Below are 15,567 nucleotides of genomic sequence, written 5' to 3' on the forward strand. Positions count from 1 at the left end.
GTGGTGTTACTCCTTTTGCAGTAGTTACCCCAGTGGGAGGAGAGGGAGAATCATCAGTGAGAACATTGGAAACATGAAGAGTTGTTAGATAAAACAACATCTTCTGTTGCCATCTCCGAAAATCTGAGCCTTTGAATTTCTCAGGCTTTTCCACATGTGTTTTGATGATGGAGTTTTGATCCATTCTTCACTCTTTGATTTCTGTCTTAGATTGTTATTACAGAAGTATACAATCAACAAAGTAATTTAAATGAAACAAACGAAATTCAAATATATATATTATACAAGAATAAGATTACAGAAAACATACTTGAATGTTGATTACACAGGAAATTAAATCTCGAAATTATACAGATTGAGGCCTGCTTTTGCAGTGTCCTAAGACATAAATTTCCCTGGAATGGATCTGTCTTGAGGATACAACAACCAATTCAAGAACAGATCTTGAATCTGTCGAAATTCACCATGATCCCTTTGACATCAAGAATGATTTTCAGAGAAAGTGTTTGTAGTTTATTAGCCTTTTAAATTCTTTCAGAAATCCTCCATTTATAGGCTTGCAATGGTGGTTATAAACCACCAACCGAAATTAACTGCTAAAAAACTAACTGCAGTTAATCTTTTATCTAACAGAATTTATTTTATAATTAATAAATAAAATTAATTAATGACTAACTAAATTCGGATTATATATATAAAAAATATTATTTAGTCAAGAAGAGCCCCAAGGCCCAAGGCCCTATCTTTGACCATTAATATTCTATAATCCAAGCTTACTACTAGCCCAATTTGACTAGTCCAACACCACAACCCAAACCCAATTTGCTCAACCCATTACTTGATCCATTTGTATAAATGAGTGAGACAAGCCTTATAAAGTGGGATAAAGTTTTCTCTTCCACCAATGTGGGATAAGTCCCACATTGTAATCTTGTAGAGCAAAGTTCCAACAATACCCCACATTTTCTATTCAAACTCCAAGAATACCCCACATTTGAATAGAAAATAAGTGAACTTTGATATTCAAATAAGGGAAGTAAGATATGACATGCATCTGAATAGGTGTTGGAAAACTTGAACCTTTCATAGTGAGTACTACTTGGATCTACTTTGTGGGTAGTGAACTAGAGTCTTGAACTAACCACTTTTTATAGTAGAATCAAAACAAGAAGTATCACACATATCATATCTAAGCATGGTTCATTTCTTACCGTTGTGTTCTTTTCGGTCGTGAACAATCCTTTCTTCATGAGACTTTTAGAGAGCTTAGCCATATCAGCTCCCAAAGATGCGACCTCACATCCATCTCACATAGGTAATGCTAATCTGGAACAATCCGTACTATTCCACTCTAAAAGCTATCAGCATTATTAAGAATAAAGAATTCATCCCTATATCATCAACGGAAAACACAAAATAATATCATAGGAGTGAGCATACCTTTGTGTTGGTGGTTCTTTGAGTCTTCCCCAACTAGTTGTCCTATTGAACCTAGACCATGGGATCTCCAATGTTGCTAGGTTAGGTTTCGGCCAGGTAGTGACTCATTGTGTTGGCTTTAAGCCCATTCCCCTCGATGTGAAGAGAACTTGCTCTCTACTAAGGCCTTTTGTCAAGGGATCAGCTACTAGCCCATTCCCATTCCCATTCCCCAAGGCCCTATCTTTGACCATTAATATTCTATAATCCAAGCCTACTACTAGCCCAATTTGACTAGTCCAACACCACAACCCAAACCCAATTTGCTCAACCCATTACTTGATCCATTTGTATAAATGAGTGAGACAAGCCTTATAAAGTGGGATAAAGTTTTCTCTTCCACCAATGTGGGATAAGTCCCACATTGTAATCTTGTAGAGCAAAGTTCCAACAGATATGCTCAACGTTGTCCAAGTATTCTCATATGATGAAATAACCAAAGTTATTCATTCAAGAACTTGACCTTCGGTCCTAACAATAATTCCAATTTATTAAAAGTAAAATCATATCTAAAACTAGAGATACTAATTTAGTAATTGTAACCTTCTTAATTATGGATCAGTAGATTTGAAGTTTATTTTCAATGCATACATTGTAATATAATATAATATTTGTAATCATATTTAGTGTTTATATTATTTATAAAAAGGTTAAAAGAGTTTTGATAAAATTGCAAATTTGATTCCTGTGGTTTGTTAAAAATTAAGAATTTGGTCCAAAATGTTTTGGAGTTGCACAATTGGTGTAAAAAAATTGTTTTGTTGCAAGTTTAGTCCAAAATTATTTGAAATCATTTAAAATGACAAATTTACCGTTTTAATCTAGTGTTTATATTTTTTTACAACAATTATAAAAACTAAAATAAAATATTACCTAACCCCACACCCTCTCCATTATCCCTATTTCTCTCTCGAAAAACTCATCTCCCTTTATTTCTAGTTTTCTTTACACCTCCGCTGGAAAATATTAACACCACCATCGTCGTTGTCGGAAGTTATGAACACCACCACCATCAACGTTGTAAGATAGAACCCTTACCACCGTCAGTCTATACCACCACTACCGGTCAACACCAACACCAATAACAATACCACGTCCTAGAAGATATGATGCCACCACCACCGCTGGAAATTAAAACCTTCGATTTTCGGACGATCGAGGTTTTCGACGGATCTAAAAGAGTGAGAAGACTGGATCTTTTTGTAAAATTATTTGAGTTTAAAAAAGATATTAAATAGTTGTAATAAAATATTATGTTTTTTTATGAAATGATACTTTAGTTATATATGTATCATAAATGGTTATGATTATTTATTATATGATAGGCTTAGTTTTAAGATTTTAATTATGTTTTATTAATATCTAACATTGTTGTAAAATCATTTGAGAAAAAAAAAATAAAAAAAAAAAATAAATTACTTACTTAGTTAATATTTATATTTATCTAAAAAAATAAAAATAATTATGTCTTTAAATTCTTACAAAATATTATATAGAGAAGAAAGAAATACAAGAGAGTAAATTTAAACAAATTACTCCAAGAAAGAAAGGACTTAAAAATACACATTTGTCCCTCATGTGCAAAGCACGTGACACCATTTAGCTAGACTCGCCGAGTTGCATTCAAACGGAGGGACCAAATGTGTGATAAAATTATTAACTAGGGACTGCTAGTGTTAAAGCTAGAAAATTCTGAATTGATTCAAAAAGAGCACTAAACCACAGGGACCAAAATTATAATTTTTCCCAAAAGAAAATATGAAACATCTGAACTTGTGTTAGGCCGGACGGAGTGGGAGCGGGGAAGGGTCGCAGGGAGGTTCCCGCCCGGCGGAACACCGCACCGTTGGTGCGGGGAAGGGTGGTGCAGGAATGGGTGAGGGAAAACTCTCCCGCGTTCTCTCTCCTGATGTGATTGGGTGTTTTTTTTTTTTTTTTGAAATTCAACCGTTATTCAACGGTAAAATAATAATAATAATAATTTTTTTTATTTTTTTTTTGGACTGCAACGGCTAAATGGATTTAAATCCATTTTTTTTTGTTTTTTTTTAACCTTTTTACACACCTATAAATACACAACTATTTACCATCAAACAAAATTCACACAAATCCTCTACTCTCTCCACTTTCTTCTAAAAAAAAAATGAATCCCGACAATCAAACTCCACCTTCCGATCGAAGGAAAAAAAGTCATGGTTCGAGTATAAACATCCCTTCTCGAACCATTTTTGCTATCGATTCATCACCACAATGAGTTTATTGCCCCCAACTCGATGCTCCCATTCAATCCCCACTACAATTCCAATACCAAAATGTTGGACAATATTACCCGATGCAACTTCCAAATGTTTCGCCGCAAATGTTTTCAAACTTTGTTGTGTTTCCGGATCAACAATCGCCAAATCAACCTCAACCTCAAACCCAAACTCAAACTCAAACCCAAACCCACCAACAACGCCAACTTGTCGACGCGTTGGATGACTCGGAAGAAGAAGAGATGGTTCTCGAAACTCAACCCACACCACCCCCACAAAGACGTAAAGGGAAAAAACAAGCGCGCGAGGGTGTCGCACAACCGGGAAGACAAAAGTCGACTGCATGGCTTCCACACGAAGAGCTAGTTTTGGTCAAATCTTGGGCTGACATTTCTGAAGATTCGATTCAAGGAAACGCACAATCGGGAGACCATTTTTGGTTTCGCATTTTAGAACGGTTTCGAGAGGAGCTAGAAAAAGGTGACGACTACCGTACGAAACATCAACTGAATTCGAAGTTTCGAGAAATAGCAAAGGGGGTTTCAAAAATAAACGGGTTGTACAACAACCTAAAAACTCAACGGAAAATCGGTCAAGGGGACGAACAAATACTTCAAGAAGCTTTGCAGTTTTACCTTGAAGAAGTCGGAAAACCATTCAAGTGGCACGATTGTTGGAAATTATTGGTTCGATGTCCTAGGTGGAAAAAATACGAGCAAAATTTTATTTTTGGAGTCCAACAATCAAAGCGAACGAAAACGAGCTCTAGTGGTTACACAACCTCCTCCGATGCTCAGGTGACGAACTCGAGCTAGAAGAAATTGTATGCCCAATGGGTAGGGACAAAGCGAAGAGAAAGGGAAAAGGGACTTCTTCGGGTGCATCTGATTTCAGCGTGAACATTGACGAAATGCGGAAAATAACATCGTCGTTTGATCAATATAATCTTAATTTCTCCGAACGTTTGGCTTTCGACAAAGAAAAAGAAGAAACAAGGAAAAATAAGCGGGCGGAGAGACAATAAATGGAGGATATGAAGTTTTTGATGGAAAACATCGATCATCTCTCGGGACCGGCTCTCGATCTCGTGATGAAGAAGAGGAAAAAAATTATGAAAAAATATTTTCCGTAGGTCGTTGTTGGTTTGTTTGATTTTTAGTTTGTGTTTTTTTTTCTAGTTTTTTAAATTTTAGGTTTAATGTAAGTTTTATTTTAACTAATGAAATGCTTTTTATTTTTAATTAAATTTTATGTTTAGTATTAATTTAAAAATTATAAATCATAAAAAAAACTTATTTAAAAAAAAATGAGGGAAGGACTTCCCACTCATTCATTGGGTTTTAGGTGAGGGAAAGAAATGTGAGGGAAATGGAGGTATAGCCCACAAAAAGTGAGGGAAGTTTCCCCCATACCCTCCGGTCTTAATGATTCATGAAAAGTTAGTACAAATTCAAAAATATGATTTAAATGACTTGATTTGAAAAATAGAAGTACGTTAATGATACACCATTTGGATCAAAAAAGATTAAAGGAAGTTCAAATACACAATGCCTTTTTATTTATTTATCTATATTGCCGAACAAAAATAATTCGTACATATATATGGCTTCCAACCTTCAATATCTTTTTTTGAGAAATTAAATATTCTTCTACTTTTTGTTTCTATATATCCTCATACTCAATTAAATAATGACATGTGTAATATTTAATGCTCATTTATTGAAATTTAATGATATTTTAGTAGATTAATATAACACATATCATCATTTAATTGGGTAGGAGGATTTGTAGGAACAAAAATATGAGGATATTTAATTTCTCTTTTTTTTTATTATTACTTAAAAGAAAAATATCATCGTCATATAGCATATGTTGCCGACTAAGTGGAAACACAAGAATTTACTTAGTCTTTTACACACATATATATACATATAATTAATATCTCTAAACAGATGGAATATTGTTATGCCATTTATTCAAGTTTTTCTATTAAGTCCATTAATTGCTTCTATATTCTAAAAATAATCTTAAAAGAAAACGTAAAACATAAGTTCTTTAAAATACAACTGTTAGGCAGTTAGGGGCCCACATATGGGTGTGATTATTTTTCATTTTGTCCATGATACATAGTTTCAAATCTGGAGTTATTTTTTTGTAATGTATTTTTGGTGAGACATAGATATTATCAAATATAATCCGATACAAAGTTAATTTAATCCCAAATGCAATTTTCGGATATGGTAGTTATTTGGATAAATCAGAAAAAAATTATATCATCTTCTCTATATTCTTCTTAATTAAGTGATCTTTTTTATGATTATCTTATAAACTAATTCTAAGACCGAGTATGAATAGGTTATTTGTAGCAATAATAACGGATGAATAACTAATTCTACGACATCTTATTAAAATTCTTAAATGTTTTTTTTTGTAAATAAAAAGTCAAATTTTCGTTTCAAGAAAACAAGAACAATCCAAATAAAGTTATAGTTGAAATCAAAGTCATCTATCGATTCTACACTAAAATGCATATTCTAAACACCCAAAACCTAAAAGCACTTTGTATGTAAATATCATTCTAATGCCTCCGATTCTAAGAAATTACTTCCCACAACTAACATAAGATCCCGTAACAAACAAGATGAGTCGAAAGTGTTGTGATATTCCCACTTATCTTAACGTGTAATGTGACCTTAGGAAATTTCACATATTCATGTAGTGAGATTGACCGACCAATTGTTAGGAAATTCATACGAATTAGGTCTGGACCAAACTCGGTAATAATATAATAGAATCAAAACGCGTATATGAGATTCTTTGATTTATGCTTACACGAAAACTTTTCATAAATATAGTAACATTTCACTTTCACTTTCACTTTGTTAGCTTTAAAGTTTTCAAGAATATTAAAAAGATTATTGTGTATACTTTAAATGGAACCTTTAACGTGTTATGGGCTTTAAAAGGGCTTTTATGAACGGGTTAGAAGCATATCACAAATTTATGCTTACTTTGCTTTTAATGGGCCTAGTGTTTTACTTGTTAGTTTTTTATTTCGTAATAAATATGTATTTGAAATCATATTCAACGAGGAATAACACCAAAGAGTCAACCATGATATGAATGCATCTTATATATGCAACCCCACTCATCTCAAAGTTTCTACAAAGGCGTCATACACGTTTTCGTTGGATGAGTGCCTTTCATTAAGTTTTTTGTAAATAGTTTAATAAGTAAAATATTATTCACTAAAACTAACTATTAGGGATGAAACCCATGTAAGTTTCTGTCGAAAATTTATATACATGCAATAGGTAACACATAATTAGTATATACAATAATTCTCAAAAGCTTAGCTACAGTGAAGTTCTTTCTCTTTCTTATTTTGACACGGAAGTCTTTCTCTTTCTTATTTTGACACGAAACGTAGTTCTATTTATCATTCTAGACCGCCATATGTTTTCCTTATCTGTTTTGATTGTGCCGCCCTTCTCCTCCAACAGGACTCTCCACCGCCATCAATGGCGAGTCTAGAATAGAAAACCACATGGTTCACTAATTTTTCTATATACATTTTTTATACAAATTCAAATATTTTTATAGGTAAGGTAGGTCCTAAATTTTTTTTAAGGTAGGTCCCAAAAAATTTCTATAGTAATTTCAGATAAATTAAAAAAATTAGGTGGGTCCTAGGACCCACCTTCCTTATACATAGCCTCGCCACTGACCGCCATTGACTGCGTCTCTGAATATATTCATCATGCTTATCGGATTTCTTCACTTGATAACTCCTCCGCTCTATTCCCATTGTTGCATTCCAATCGAATGATGAGGTCGACTTCTACTACTCCTTCTCACTATTTCAGTTTCTTCCAATTTCGTTCTATCTCGACTTTTAATTATTTGGTTTCAAGAAACAGGTAACAGTCGATCTGAACCCTACAAATCGGTTTGTTCACCATATGGTTGAATCAGTCGAATCACCATCGCTTCTTCCACTTCTTCACGCCTTCTTCCACTTCTTCACGCCTGTAGGTATACATAGCGCGTGTATGTGATGATCCAGGGTGTTGTTCCTCTGGGTTTGCGACTTCCGGCTTTCGTCTGTTGCCGTCGTTCATTACTGATTTGGGTATGTGTTTGCGACTATTGATTTTGGTCATTATTGTTTTGGTTTACACTTTTGCACGCCAAATGTTCGCTGTTTTGCCTCCTCATCTTAGGTATTTTGTAGGTTGTGTGCTCTGGTTTGATCATAGTTGGGGGAAAATTATGAAACAAGTTCTACTGCCTGAATGACCATCTCTAAGTCTAGCACGTGAAAATGAAATACAAAGTCAGTGGTCTTATAATTTCAGTACTGTTGTTTCTATTTTGATTGATATCTTGGCACATTAGTTTTTTATTTTCTTTCGGTGGTTGACATGAATAGAAGTTGACGCCTAATGATTCACTCACCTATTACAGTTGTGACAATGATTTTTGTCCCTTTGAAGACCAAGGACTCAACACTTTTCCATTTGCAATCTTCTACAATTAACAGCTTTGTGCAACTTTGCAAGATTCAAATGGTATGTATATAGTTTGTATTCTCTATACTAAACAATTCAGTTGTATGTTACCGTATACTTGATTGGATATGGCATATTTTTTCTATAGTTATTTGATCGTAATACAAGACATGGAAGAATGGATTGGTGACAAACGGTTAAGAATAAGGTATCATCAAAAATTTTCATGGACGCATATGACAATGGTATATTTGAACATGTATGTCTTTCTAAACATCAGTTCTTGTAACAATTTTAAATTATTTTTATCATTTATTAATTTTTAATTTTTTAAGACATAAGGCAATTGTGGTGGCAAGCAGAGAAGCTTCAAGCCTGCACTTTTATCTTTTTTCCAGTGACACCCCGTGTGTATTAACTTTCTGTTGACTTGACTTTAACTTTTATTTAATGTGCTATTAAGTATTATTTTTTTTTTCAGGTTAGAATTATTATGTTCTCAGTTTGTTGTATCCAGGTGGAACTTTCTGGTCATGTTACCTTAGTAGCCTCTCACTTCCTTTTCAAAATTGGCTTGGTGAAATCTAACACGATTAAATTAACTTTTCTGGAATTTTTAGTGCCAAAAGAGTTCCTGTGTGTAACTATTTCTTTCAGTAATAGTTCCTGTCAAAAAACCGGTAAAAGTTGTATAAAATTAGCTTATTATTTTAGATATTTTCTACTTTTAACAACTTTTATTGAGAAATCTCCAGAAAAGTCCCAATATTTTCGGAAAAGTTACACTTTAGTCCCAATATTTTTTTTTGAACGAAAAAGTCCTAAAAACCGGCAAAAATTTACAGTTTGACCGTTTTTGACCGGGTGGAACCGGTACCAAATTAATTTAGGACTATTTCGTAAACTAACCCAAAATATTGTGACTTTTCTGTAAACAAAAATATTAGGACTTTTCTGCAAACAAAACCATTATTATTATTATTATTATTATTATTATTATTATTATTATTATTATTAAAAATATAAATAAGAATACTATTTTTTGAATTTGTATTATTAATATTGTTAATAATACATATAAATGCATTTAAATGAAAAAATAATATTGATGACATTGATTAAGGGTAGAGGTGGAGGAGATGGTGATACTTTTACCATTGAAATCATGAATGTCGGCTTGTATATTTTTACTTTGTATATGGTCATTTCACATTTGTTATTATTGTTTTCAATTTAGAGTATTAATACTAAACAATCAAATTCAAAATACTTCCTCAATCTCAATCGTTCAAACAAAATATTCATAAATGAATCGTTTGTGTTGCACACATATTTATGCTCGTATTTCATTTTGTACTCGAACACATAATAAAACTATTGTTAATAATAAAAAATGATAATATCAAAAATCTCATTGAAATCTATTTTAACAAAAACTATTTACTAGTTTTGATTCACCACCCCACATCTCTTTTTATAGTGAAGGCTTCGATGCATACCTATTGACGAGTTATTCTTAAATTTATTAATAAAGTATGTATTCATAAGGTTACATAGAGTTATGATCACAAAAATATAATAAAACCAAATAAATCAAATTGAAGCAATTGTAATAGTAATTGAAAAAGCATGTGAACAAAGAAACACAAAACCTTATCAGGTGGTCTTCATCGAATTCTTTTAAGAGCCCTTGATATTGATTTTTGGGGCTACAATTTATTTCTACTAAGAATACATGGACGCACATCAAGAATATGAACAAAAAAACTTATAATTTAGGGTTTGAGGATTTTTAGACATGTAGATTAAATAGGGATTTAATTACCAGCTAAATTATGGTAGAACGTTTCAACTATTTGATATTCCTATTATACCCTTATTTCAACCATCCATAACTTACATTCAACTAATCCAAACCATCACATCCATTTACCAAATTACAATTACCAAAAACCTACAACCATCCATACATAATAATAATAATAATAATAATAATAATAATAATAATAATAATAATGGTTTTGTTTGCAGAAAAAATCCTAATATTTTTGTTTACAGAAAAGTCCCAATATTTTGGGTTAGTTTACGAAATAGTCCGAATATTTTGGGTTAGTTTACGAAATAGTCCCAAATTAATTTGGTACCGGTTCCACCCGGTCAAAAAGGGTCAAACTGCAAATTTTTGCCGGTTTTCAGGACTTTTTTGTTCAAAAAAAAAATCTTGGGACTAAAGTGTAACTTTTCCGAAAATATTGGGACTTTTCTGAAGATTTCCCATTTTTATTCTTACTTAATAAAATGACTTTTTGTACTTCGGGTTTGGTACTGCACCTGGCTCGGAAGGTTCTGATGCCACAAAGGAAGTGAAGGAGCTGAAAAAGAAGGCTGCAGCATAGAGGTTGTTATGACCATATCATCAAATAATAGTAATAGACCATAAATTAAAAAGAATATATTATTTTGACATATAATCATATCATTATATTCTTTGTTTTCAGATTTGGGATCACATAGGTAACACCCACTGAAGAAGATGACAAAAAGAAGGTCACACTTTGTAGGTTTGGATCTTCTTCAAGTGTTGATCTTCTTGTCTTCAAGAACAGAAAAATAAGGCAAGGACACTCATAAAATTTACTTTATCAACAATACTTTTTTTTTATTAAACAGGTTGTTGAAGATCCCAATTTTGGTAGTAGTTTGTTGTTAGGTTGGCTTGAAAAAAAATAGGTGGGATGCGGTTGGTTATATCTTTTCATAAATATTATAATATGTTCTATCGTTTGCTACAACTTGAAATTAGGAAAAAAAAACACAGCGCATCTAATTCCCATCTAGTTTACAAAAAAGAATAATTTCAATTATATATAAGTTTGTTCTTAAATGTGTCGAAAGTTGGATAAGATCTTAAATCACGTCTTTTTTTTTTTTTTTTGTGTTTCTTCAGCATGGGGTTTATGCAAAAAAAACTCATTTGCGACTTGAAATTCTTGCAGGTGTTGTATAGGTGACAAATTACTGATTTACCCTTTTCACATATGGAGATTTGAAGGAGACTTTCACTATGCATCCCAACTGGTCGATGAAATGCTTGAACCAGGGTATGTTGATTGTTGATGGATACATGTGATTATTTATATCACCGAATGTTTCTTATGGTAACTAACATGTGTTCTTGAAGATGTTTCATTTGATGGGTGATTTGTCCAAATGTGAAGATAAACAAAGTTCAGTTTTTTTCTTGTGGAAACATGGCAAAAAGGTAATTGTTTGTGAGTTTAAGACATATATTTATTCTGTTCTAATATTTTTTACTTGGTATTAACCTTATGAACAAGGTAGAAAGTTAAAGTTGTTGAGGTAAGGACACTAAGACCTACTGAGTTGAACAAGGTAAATAAACTTCAATATATCTGATTCTGCTTAATTAGTATCGTTAGTTTGTAAGTATCATCAGATTTTTATTTTTTAAGTTGGATGTGCAACTAATCAGATAGCTACCATACTTTTATCAACTCAGACCTAACCCTGGTAAATTACCTTTGGATATACATTTCATTTCATTTTTATTTGTGTTTGTGGTTGTTTATATCTAATGTTATCTATGCTTTCTACCTAACGACTCTGGCACACAATAGTTGTTTATAGACAAGGCTGAATGATTAGTAAGGCTACCACCAAATACTTATTTCTCACTACATACTGATAAACAAGATGGAACACGAAATGGTTGATTTTCCTTACATCCCCTTTCCGTTTCTGCACTTTAAAACAAACATTATGTCGCTATGCAGCTCTTTTGACTTCTCCCCAAAAGGTAAACAAATATTGTATTTTTTTTTTCCAGTTGAATAACTGTAAACGACTGTTTTACCTTTCGTATGGAGTTAATGCTAAATACAAATGGCAAGAGTCACTACTAGGGATGAGCATATTGTTGGAACCAGAAACGGAACTGGTTACATTGGTTTCTCATATTTTGGAATGACTCATGGAACCATTGGGACCGGAACCGGTTTCAAATACAACTTCTATTTTTAAAAAAAAAATATAGTTTTATCAAAAGAAAACATGAGTAAAATGTAATAATCTAAAAATTTAGGTATATAATATGGTTTTTATGAGATACTAAGATGTATTATGTTGTTCGGCAACAAACCAATTCAGTAACAGACATGACACAAACCCAATACAAAATAGCACACAAATTTTAAAAAACAATATGAACATAAAACTGTCATTTTACCATTTTTCCCTCTTATGTCCAAGAACAATAACCATTCTTCCCCATTATATCCATAATCCAGGGAAATATATGAACCACCGGTTATATGTGTAAAACTGAAGGGTCTATTTGGAAAAATGTGTGAAACTACAGAACAAAAAACATATATACAAAATGTCAAAAAAAAAAAAAAAAATTGGTAGAAACGGAATAGTGGAATTGAAATACATGGCAATTTGCATATCCTTGTCTAATATGCATTCAATCTATGTGTTTTGTTTGTAGTCAGGCTTTTGCGAATTTGTTTGTTGTAATTTAGTTGGTTTGTGGGTGTGTATGTTTTGACATGAAGATTTAGACGTTTTTGAAAAATAAATTGTAGTTTTTTTTTTGGATTTCAATGTGATTGTTTGTGTTTCCTTGAACAGTTTCTATGCAATGTACCTTGTACAGAATGGGCTGATTGATCTTTCATCAACTACTATACCCTGTAGTGAGTTGGCTTCTCATGGTGCTAATGAGCACTCTGAAACCCACAATGGTAATCTTATTGGAAATGGGTGAAAGTGCGTTGCTATTAGATGGTGTAATCTAAAATTGAAATTATGCATTGTTTGTTAGTGATAGAAGATGGAAGGCTGCATCACAACAGGTAAGACACCTTTTGTATTCATTAGCTTACATTTATAAGTTTTTTGGTTCTGAAAGAGAACTTTGAAATTTATTATGCAGTAATTGATGAAATTACCAACCTTATTGATAAGATGCTGCTTTTTACCGCCTTCAAGTATGTTGCTTTTCCAAATATAATGTACTATTTGCTATGAATGTCGTATGAACACCCCCTCCATATATGTAATAAGTATTTAAAACAATTATAATATGCTTCCTTATTTACTACAAGCATTTGCATATATATATATATATATATATATATATATATATATATATATATATATATATATATATATATATTTATATATATATATATATATATATATATATATATATTATTTTTGTAAGATTGATTTTATTTTCTGTTTTAGGCTGCGCGGAGTCGTGAGTCGGTTAACTAGCAGGCTACGGCTGTACCGGGGGTACCGCCTGGAAAGGTCTCCTTGCACAATAGGTTCAGCGGGTTCAACTCTTTAATGTCTTCACTCGGATTGCCATTTTTCAATTACCAATTACAGTTTTCTATTAAAAACAATGATGAATGTAGGAAGGAAATTAGACTATGTGATTATACTAATTATATGGTAACGCAGGCCATTTATTGACCATTATGCCCCTGGTCATTTAAAGTTTTTTTCATTGTTTTGGCTTTTACTTTGTTTTTTTGGTTTGTATTTTTGTCATAGTAAAAAATACACAGCTCATAAACTTTTTTTTTTTGGCTATTACAATATTTTTTTTACCAAAAACGACAATGCACTTTAGTTTTTTTTAAAAAATAAAAGTCGTGTGCTTTTTACTATTAATCAGGTTTGTTATAGATTGTCTTATCAGTGAATCTAACAAATTAGTTGGAATGGTTATAGGAAACGAATGAGAAGAAATTGAAGCTTTGAAAAGGCATCAAATGACACTTTTGGGTAAGCAACACAATATATTTATCTGTTTTTTAATCGAGTTAATGACAATCATGCCCTTGGTCGTTTAAAAGTATTTTGATGTCATTTTGCCTTTTAAAAGAGTGATGTGTGAATGTAAGCAAATGTAACCTCGTACTAACCTCGTACTAGACCAAAACCAATACGAACAAACTAATCCTACTACTACTAAAACCAAAAAGTAAAGTGATTCATATTTAGTTGAGATTTAATTTTTATTTGGTTGTACTTACTTTCATTCTTGTGATTTTGACTGGAGTTTTCCTTATTTGAATACACACAGTCAACTGGAAGAGACAAAAAGTGGACGAGATTATTGGTGAATGTGCCAAATGAGCAGTATTGGAATCCGGTTATACCCAACGGAAGTTCTTGGACTCCGATGACTCCAGGGAAACTGATCTATCACAGAATCAAATTTTATCAAAACCGTGTTGCACAAAGGAACTTGAACCCTTAAAGAATCAGCAATGCCCTACATTTAATTTGGACATGATCCATGATTACAACTCAAAGCAATTGCCTTAAGGTGATCTATCCTTCTATTTTCTCAAGTTTTTTATTAGTTTATTAAAAAAAACGTCGTACCATTAAAATTTAAATCCGTAGGTTACATGTTGTAATAAATATATTTTTCGACCATAATAAAAATTAATTTGAAAGTACAATTCTATTTGTTGCATTAAACAACTTTTTTCAACAGATGGATTTTGCAGTACACTTGAGGATCCGGGGAAGAAGATTGTTGGAACTTATTATCATTGCTTACAGAATATGGAACACTATGTCTAGAGATACAATACTACTAGCTCTTCAGAGCCCTGAGGTTTGTTAAAAAAAACCTACTATACTGCTGAAAAGTAGCAACCTAATTTTACTGAAAAGATCTTAAAACACATTTTTTTGTTGTTTTAAATTCTTGCAGGTGTTGTAGAGATGACAAATTATTGATTTACCCTTTTCACATCTGGATATGGACCCCTGGATGTTGGGACAAGACTTCATGCTGCAGAAGGATCATCTTGCTAACAAATGAAGGATGAGATTTCTCTCTTTCGTGACATGAATTTTTAGCTTTTCAGGGTAAAGCATCCTTGAAAAAAATATAATTATTATAGCATTGTACTTTTTAACTTTTTTTTTCAAGATGTTATATAAAATTTTGAAGAGCATTTACACAAACTTAATCCAACCCGGCGCCAACGGCGCAGGTAATTCCCTACTAGTTATACATAAAAGTGAACTTTTGATTTGAAGACACAAATATAATATATATATATATATATATATATATATATATATATATATATATATATATATATATGCTTTTACAATCCAAATGCATGAAAACAAATATATACAAAGTTTAGAAAACGTTATGTAAAAATCAAAATTTAAAAAAGAAAACAAATAAAAATATAAATGTAAAAAACGAAAATCATAAAAAACCATGCATAAAAATATAAGTATAAAAAACGTGTAAA

General features: G+C 32.0%; 1 long non-coding RNA gene across 10 annotated transcripts; it reads left to right on the forward strand.

Moving 5' to 3' along the window:
• Window positions 1-10,572: 10,572 nt before the first annotated feature.
• Window positions 10,573-15,265, forward strand: LOC145136193 (uncharacterized). Of its 10 annotated transcripts, none has more exons than XR_013720287.1 (13): window positions 10,573-10,643; window positions 10,744-10,860; window positions 11,242-11,346; window positions 11,427-11,638; window positions 11,719-11,776; window positions 11,884-12,062; window positions 12,899-13,122; window positions 13,203-13,257; window positions 13,517-13,599; window positions 14,012-14,065; window positions 14,367-14,612; window positions 14,787-14,909; window positions 15,009-15,265. It is a non-coding gene; the product is annotated as an uncharacterized LOC145136193 (long non-coding RNA). The 10 variants fall into 10 exon arrangements; XR_013720285.1 differs by having other exon boundaries at window positions 11,427-11,507; window positions 11,588-11,638; window positions 11,719-12,062; XR_013720289.1 differs by having other exon boundaries at window positions 11,427-12,062; window positions 12,899-13,011; window positions 13,092-13,122.
• Window positions 15,266-15,567: the final 302 nt, after the last annotated feature.

The sequence above is a fragment of the Lactuca virosa genome, chromosome 9 (genome assembly GCF_052849685.1).
Source record: "Lactuca virosa cultivar CGN04683 chromosome 9, Lactuca_virosa_CGN04683_v6, whole genome shotgun sequence".
NCBI classification, from domain to species: domain Eukaryota; kingdom Viridiplantae; phylum Streptophyta; class Magnoliopsida; order Asterales; family Asteraceae; genus Lactuca; species Lactuca virosa.